The 8470-nt window shown below is 41.4% G+C and overlaps 1 pseudogene; it reads left to right on the top strand.

The window, feature by feature from the left end:
• The first annotated feature begins 585 nt into the window (after positions 1-585).
• On the top strand, positions 586-4733 carry LOC145454201 (uncharacterized; annotated as a pseudogene).
• Positions 4734-8470: the final 3737 nt, after the last annotated feature.

Raw genomic sequence — 8470 nt, 5'->3', positions numbered from 1 at the left:
CTCAATTAGAGAATTTTGCATTTCACGTCTTGCAGAAGCACTTGTTGATTTCGTACTCCGAGATTTAGGGCTCGGTACACTCAAATACTGAGACAGATTCGGGAAAATATGAGGAACAACACCCGGTTTCAAACGTGATCTTGATAATTTCTGAAATTCGTGCTGGTTTCGGCGGGTGCTGTTTGTATCACATGTGTCTACCATGAAGTCATCAGGAGAGAAATGCTTCGCACACACCCTGGTGTATATTGTTACTATCTAATTTTTGCGTGGAATCGCTCTAATCCATTTCAGCCGTAAATGTTGCTCTTGTGGAAAAACAGACATGCGTTCATGTAAAACTGAGCATTCCTCTACTGTAGAACTTTTTCTGGGATTGTATCCAGAACGGCAATTTGGCACACAGCAGGTATATCCCATTCGTCAATCGTAGTGTCAGCGTCAAATAAATTCAAGTCTAATATAATTAGTTCCAGCAATTAATGGTGATAAAATGAAAATTAGATGATATAGGCGTGTAAGCATATGAGCCTGTAAGCCTATAGACCTGTATTATGCCTATTGCCTATAGGCATGTAAGTCTACATGCCTGCAAGCCTACAGGCCGGTAAGCCTGTCGGGCCAAAGCCTTGCACGCTGCTCAGTCGCCCACTCGCCGAGCCTATAGGTCTGTCTGTCTGTCTATATACTGTGTAGCACTAGTGGCTATACGTCAAGAAAACACTCTCTAGTATCCTGAAATGTATGAATCATTCAAATATGGCAGATATCCAATCCTGTATAATAAAAATGTAGATAAAAATCCAAGTGTAGGTCTTGTGTATGAGTCAGCAACTGATAAAGAGATTAAACTTACTAATTTTGTCATTGCACACTATCCTGATTACAAACACGCACACTCTTAGACATTGGCCATAAATGGAATTTAGTTAAGTAGTCAAAGACCATAGCATATGTCTATAGTCTACATGTACTTAATCAAGTATTCAGGGATTGGGACTTGCAGTCTTTCTTAATCATTTGTTCGGCCCAAACAGCTAAGCTACACTACAAATATTTTTAATTTTGTCAAGTGGAAAGCATCGTTTAGTCATATTTACATCATTTTTACAATTTTACAAAACTCGCCGATGCATTTGCTCTGTCACAGTATCATGGTTTAATTCCAAAAATTGCATCAATTTTGACTGCATCGCGAAAACGCATTTTGCGATTTTCTTCCCCTGTGTAACTGAGTTGTAATTTGCAAGTAATGTCTAATTTTATCTATATCAGCGGTGGGCAAATTTTTCGGCCAAGGGGACACATGAGATTTACGAACCATTGCGCGGTCAACCGGAATGTTGATAACCTTTTTTAGTCGTCCGATAGGAGCGAACCGAATTCGCTAACATTGCAAACAAGACTTAAGCCTATATTAATACGCTCTAAAATTGATAACAATATGTCATGCAACTGTGCAGTGCGCAATCAGGCCCAGGTCGCGCGAAGCGCGAAATTTTTTTGCAAGATAATGACTGAATTTTATCAATAAATATGTTGCTTACATACATTGGGGTTCGCATCTGTATACCACTGGGCTCATTTGTATACCACTGGGCTCATTGGGCAAGGACAGGATTTTTCGACGTTTAGACATAGCAAAATCGACGGCATCAGTGAACATGCCTCTATCATTTCGTGCAAATGTTTTGTCGACGATCTCGCTACGAGTGCATAAGCGAAGCCGCATGTTGGACGACACGTTATCTCCTAATTACGAATATAGTTAGACTCAATTCTATGAATAATATGTATTTTAATTTTCAGAACGGGGCTCAAATACTGAATGCAAGAAATCTAGTGACAATAAATCACGCGAAGTAGCCTACCGAGAAAAATACCGAGTCAAATACATCTGCTATGAAATATGCTACTTTATGATCATATATACAAAGATCTGGGATAAATGTGGCTGGCTCCTGGATACGTCAATGCGTCAGAACTGTTGCAAATTTCGCGGTCATGCTAATCAAATTTTGGTTGGCCTTGCAATTGTACCTGATGTCATAAATAATTTCGAGAATTACCTCGCAGGCCACACCTAACCTTCTCGTGGCCTGCGTGCCACGGGATGGCCGCACCTGATCTGTATGGTTATTAATAACAGTGATTGGTGGTACATAAAAATTCTGTTGAAAATTCTTTGAAAGCAAATGTTTTCATGATAGAGAAGTTGGAGTCGGAGTCGGAGTCGAAGTCAGGGTCATTCTCACAAACTCCGACTCCGACTCCAGTCAGTATTTTCCCACCGACTCCGACTCCGACTCCGACTCCAGCTATTATAGTTTTCACGACTCCGACTCCGACTCCACCAAGCGAAAATTACCCAGACTCCGACTCCGACTCCACCGACTCCGACTCCACAGCCCTGCTTACAAGTGCGGCCCGCAAAAGTAAATATTGCCCTCCGTGAAGGAATGAGAATTTGCAATCACGTGCGACTCACGGAAGGTATTTTTTAGTATGGTCTCGTACGCGTGGGCGATATAGATATCATTTCAGTAGCGAATTATTTTCTGGGAAAGGCGAAATAACATATGGTTTAACAAAGTTATAAATAACAATGGGCTAGGTCAAAGTTAATCTGCGATAAACTAGCGAATAGTCTTCTCCGCGTGGCTTGAACATTGCATAAGATTTACTCAGGACCATAACTGCCGCACCCCAAATCCGCCAATTGGAGGGCCGAGCTCGAAGAGGGCCCAAAATAATTTCGGTAAATAACATTAATCACGGTGTCTTTTTTTGGAATTTTTCAGGATTTTTTTTCGCGCTGCGCGTGATTTCGTATTGTAAGATATCTTGATTATTGGGTACCCAACGCATGATTTATAGAAATGGGGACTAGGGCGACGGTTATTACCGCACGATGACGCTCCAAGACATATAAAGTTAAGGGCTATGTACCATGTGACTTCGATAAGTGCGCCAGAACGATCGTCAGCGAGAAAACCTTGACTGAAAAAGACTGCCCTTGTGCTGACCGAAAACGTCGTTATATAATACATATATGTTTAATTGTCCATGTCCATAGGCGCCCAAATGGCTGGCGCGGAATGTTCCTGTTTTGGCGATCCGAGTCCCACAATAGGACAAACGCCATATCGAGGGAACATTATTTTCCAGTAAGGAAATACCAATTTGAAATTGTGTACGTCTTTTAGTTTACCACGTTTGGGCGATTTCATTATCTTTTGACATAGCATATACGAGGTCACGAAATAGCATCATATAACGAAGTCATTATACCAACGCGTACGCCGGAAGATGTTTTTTTTTTATTTAGAGGGCCTATATATTCCAACACACCTCACTCGATCAGCTCTGCGGGTAAATCTGATTATGTGAGCAGGGAAAGGATAAAAATTATGCAATTGTCGATCATATTGACCTATGCAATCATGAATTGTATAATTTTTTCGCGCATCGCGTTCAGGCGACAAGAAGCACTAAACGGGTATTTACCTAATGTATATGACAAGCACCGGAAAAAAATCCCATAGCCCGAGGGGGGTCTGGGGGCGAAGCCCCCCAGAAGTTAGTTTTATTGCCCTATGGGAGGGTGGTTGCGCACAGTTGGCCAAGGGCCTGCGCAGTGAGTTGGCGTGTTTGCGCAGACTCGTGAAAAATTAGAGGGAACATTGCTGCTACGCCACTGATGTTCAGTGTACCATTAATCATTTTTCAGATACCTTATCACTGGAGCTGATCAAGTTAAACTGTCCTTCTCCTGGAGCTGATCAAGTAAAACTGTCCTTCTCCTTCCGTGTTGGTCATACGACAGTGGGAGTATGGGAGTAATTATTGATGAGTGCTGCAAAGCAATTCAGGCTAAACTCGCACCTATTGTTCTTGCGCCCCCCCCCCCTCTACCACGGACTGGCTTCGAATTACTTCTGAATTTTCAGATATATGGCAATCTCCCAAGTGCATTGGTGCCCTTGATGGGAAGCATATAAAGATTAAAGCGCCACTGAATTCTGGCAGTGATTACTATAATTACATAGGATTTTTCTCCATTGTTTTGTTAGCTGTATGTGACGCTCAGTATCGATTTACGCTGGTTTCTATCGGAGATTGTGGTCGTCACAGTGATGGTGGTGTCTATTCCAATTCCACTATGGGCCGTAGATTTGAAAATGGCACATTGGGTATTCCATCGCCTAGCCTTTTACCATACTCCGACATAATCATACCGTATTACTTTGCATTTGATGATGCATTTCCACTAAAAGTGGGAATGATGAAACCATTTCCTGGTCGTTTTTTAGATGCCAACAAAAAAATTTTCAATTATCGCTTGTGTAGAGCAAGACGTGAGATTGAAAATGCCCTCGGCATACTTGCTGTACGTTTCCAAATATTTTACAGGCCTATAAATTGTCATGTTGAACGTGTAAAAGCAATCGTGCAAGCTGCTGTTGTGCTTCGCAATTTTATACCGAACAAGAATGGCTCAATGTTGATGTCATCACCAGCAGTTCAAGGGGATAATGTGAATAGTGATGGCCATGTGTTGGATGGAAATTGGCGCTGGGCAATCCCGGAAAATGTCAACTTGCACCAACTCTCTTCATTTGGCACAAATTTTCATACTCGAGATGCTGGCTTCTACAGATCTCAGCTATTGAAGTACTTCCTGACAGTTGGTGCAGTTCCCTGACAACAGAACCAATGACTATTCTTGTGCATTGAGTAAATGCAAATGATTCGTGAAGTTGAGAACTGTACAACTGCACATTGATGTTGGCATTGAAAGTGAATACCACTTCTCGTTTCTCATCATTCTGTTATTGCTGCAATTGATCATCTGTTGTTGTTGTTTTTAGTAGTGTTATTGCTGCAATTGATCATCTGTTGTTGTTGTTGTTTTTAGTAGTCTCATATAACACAGTTTACTACCCATTATGGATATTGAATTCAATAGAAGATTAATTGATTTGATCTCACAACATACCTGCCTTTGGAATGTTAAGTTACCAATTCATAAGAAGCGGCACAAGTCGGATGAGGCTTGGACCACTATTGCCGAACAACTTTCTACCAGCAGTACGAATTTTTTTTGCATGCCTGGTTTGTTTGACGATTTTATTCATTTGTTGATATTGCAACTCCCTTCTATATTTAACATAGAATTTATCCATGGATTTGTTACAAATAGCGTCATTTTACATCTGGATCCTGATATTATATCAAGTTTACTGTTACTTGAACCACACCATTTTTACTTATTCATGGTTTTCATTATGGCTGTTTTCATTCCAGTTGATGTATGCCAGAGACGATGGAATAGTCTACGCACTCAATACGGAAGAAAGCATAAAAAGCAGCAAGATGTTCCCTCTGGGTCATCTACGCAGCCACCATAATCATGCCCATACTATACCCAGCTGAGTTTTCGTGATTCCGTTATAAAACACAAGGAGTAATGACAACATCCTTATACATTTATTGGCATTTGTTTTAATTTCCTCTCTTAACTTCAAAACTGTGGACAATTTTCTTACGGAAGCGGAGACTGACACATCTGCTGCTCATACCTCCTTGGAAAGGGATGAATGTTTGAACTGAGTTTTCTTTGTACTCGACTGTGTATGAACTAATTTGTTGCACTAGCGGTTTCAGAGGATTTACCAAACACCGAGACGCCAAAAGACACACCAATATCGCAGGGGGAGCACTTCAGTATTCGAAAGAGGCCTTGCAGTAATGGAGTGGACAGAGGCAGTGTCCAAGTGACCATTTGGACTTGATATATTAATTCTAAATGTTGTGACCAGACTTATTGCGTGTAGATTTTAGTGTACTCAATACTCATCCAACTAGTCTGAGTGAGAGATGATAGAAGCTGACTCCGCTATCCGAAACTTTCAGTTTTATGGGTGACTTCTTAGTAAGGGGTAGTTCATGGCCATTGGCAGAGTATTTATGACCAATGTTCCCTCTAATTTTTCAAGAGTCTGCGCAAACACGCCAACTCACTGCGCAGGCCCTCGGACAACAGTGCGCAACCACCCTCCAATAGGGTGATAAACTACCTACTGGGGGGCTTCGCCCCCCAGACCCCCTACGGCTCTAGGCTTCTTCTGGTACTTATCATGTAAATTGGGTGCCCATTTAGTAGTAGCGTCCCTAAACGCGCGAAGCGCGAAACATTTCTATAATTCATGATTGCATCGGCCAATATGATCGGGAATTGCATATATATTGCTATCAATTTTTATTCTCTCCCTGCTCACATAATCAGATTTACCGGTAGAGCTGATCCAGTGAGGTGTGTTGGAATAGATAGGCCCTCTTAATAATAATAAAACATCTTCGGGCGTACCCGTTGATATAATGACTTCGTTACATGATGCTATTTCGTGACCCCCTATATCTGCTATGTCAAAAGATACTGAAATCGCCAAAACGTACTAAAGGAAAAGACGTACACGATTTCAAATTGGTATTTCTTAACTGGAAAATAATGTTCCCTCGATATGGCATTTCCCCAGAAGTTACGGATAGGTACTTATAGGGGCCCCCGGTAAGTCTCGCCCAGCCCCCCCCCCCCCCCTCGTTCGTAGGGCCATCACTGGGCATTTGTCTTGTTGTAGAACTCGGATCGCCAGGACAGGAACATTCGGCGCCAGCCATTTAGGCGCCCATGGACATGGACAATTACATGTATATAATATCGAAGTTTTCGGTCAGCACCGGGCAGTCTTTTTCGCCCAAGGTTTTCTCGCTGCTGATCGTTCTGGCGCACTTCTTCGATTCGCATGTTACATAGCCTTTAACTTCATATGTCTTGGCGCGTCATGGTGCGGTAATGGCCGACGCCCAACTGCCGATTTCTATAAATCGTGCCTAATTTTTGTTGGGAAAGGGTACCCAATAATCAGATATCTTATAATATTAAAACGCGCGTAGTGCGAAAAAAAATTCCTGAAAATTTTTAAAAAATACACCATGATTTATGTTAATTCTCGAAATAATTTTGGACCCCCTTCGAGCTCGGCCCCTCCAATTGGGGGGTTTGGGGTGCGAAAGTTACTGTCCTGAGTAAATTTTGCGCCATGTTCATGCCAGGCGGAGAAGACTATCATTCGTTAGTTTCTCGCGGATTAACTTCGAGCTAGCCCATTGTTATTTATAACTTTGTTAAACCATGTTATTTCGCCATTCCCAGAAAATAATGCGCCATTGAAATGATATCAGTATCGCTCACGTGTACGAGGCCATACTAAAAAAATATCTTCCGTGAGGTGCAGGTGATTGTGAACTCTCATTTCTTCACGGAGCGCAATATAGTAACCTTTGCGGGGCGCACTTGTACCTCGGTTTCAGACTTCAGTGATAACACTATTTGGCCCTGACAATGTTCCATCTTAATTTTCACGAATCTACGCGCCTGCGTGGTCCATTGGACAACAGTGCGCAACAACTATAAAAAAAACATCACTTCTGATTTTTTGTGCGCATCGTAGATTTTCTGTGCGCAGAGACCGTTTCAGCACTGCGCATTTGCGCACGTGCGCAGCTTAGAGGGAACATTGCATACCAGTTTAGGTCGCGCTCCAATTGATGTTAATTTTTCAAATCAAGAAGACGTCTTTCATCGATTATACGGCGATATCACACCAAAGCAACCAACATTATCCGTTGGTACCCCTGTGCGGATTTCAAAAACACGACAGCGATTCGTAAAATCAGCATTGGCTGGTTGGAGCGAAGAAATATTTTTCATATCGAAATGTTTTTCTGGGGACCCGGTTAGTTATCAATTGAAAGATTATGCAAACGAAATTATATCCGGTCGTTTTCAACGCGAGGAAATTCAACCTATAATTATTGATAATGACATTTTCAACGTCGAAAAGATTCTGTCTACACGTAAGAAGGCTGGAAAAACTCAGTACCTGGTCAAATGGTCTGGATACCCCGAAAAATTTAATTCGTGGGTTTCGGATTACTATATAAAGCCTTGAGTAATGTTTTATATTGTAAATATGGATTCCCAGTCCACGTCAAGTCGCGTTACTGAATTCAAGCTTGAAATAAAAAATCAGTGTGTATTTGTCGTACAAATTTTTATGTTAGTCGGAATAATCATTTTTTCATTATATCAAATTTCTGTGAAATATATTTAACGCTGTTATCGAGCAGTCTAGGATATTTACTCCCACAGCCTTCTCCACATCGTGTGCGCTGAAAATACAATAAAATGCTGTTAACTTTACCATCCAATGCTAGTATGTCAATTTTTGAAAATACACCATCAAATTTTGAAACAGAAATCTACAGCGAACTAGAAATGCCACAACACGTCGTCGGTCTTTCTGAGATAAGTTTTGAAAACAATTTTCAACCCCGGATTGAAGTGGCAAGAAATACTATAGGGTTCAGATTTGGTGATGAAAATTCAGGTGTCAAGCAATATTTT

The sequence above is a fragment of the Botryllus schlosseri genome, chromosome 13 (genome assembly GCF_051294905.1).
Source record: "Botryllus schlosseri isolate E-star chromosome 13, Bs_hap1, whole genome shotgun sequence".
Classification (NCBI taxonomy): domain Eukaryota; kingdom Metazoa; phylum Chordata; class Ascidiacea; order Stolidobranchia; family Styelidae; genus Botryllus; species Botryllus schlosseri.
This window is presented reverse-complemented; position numbering and strand designations above follow the sequence as displayed.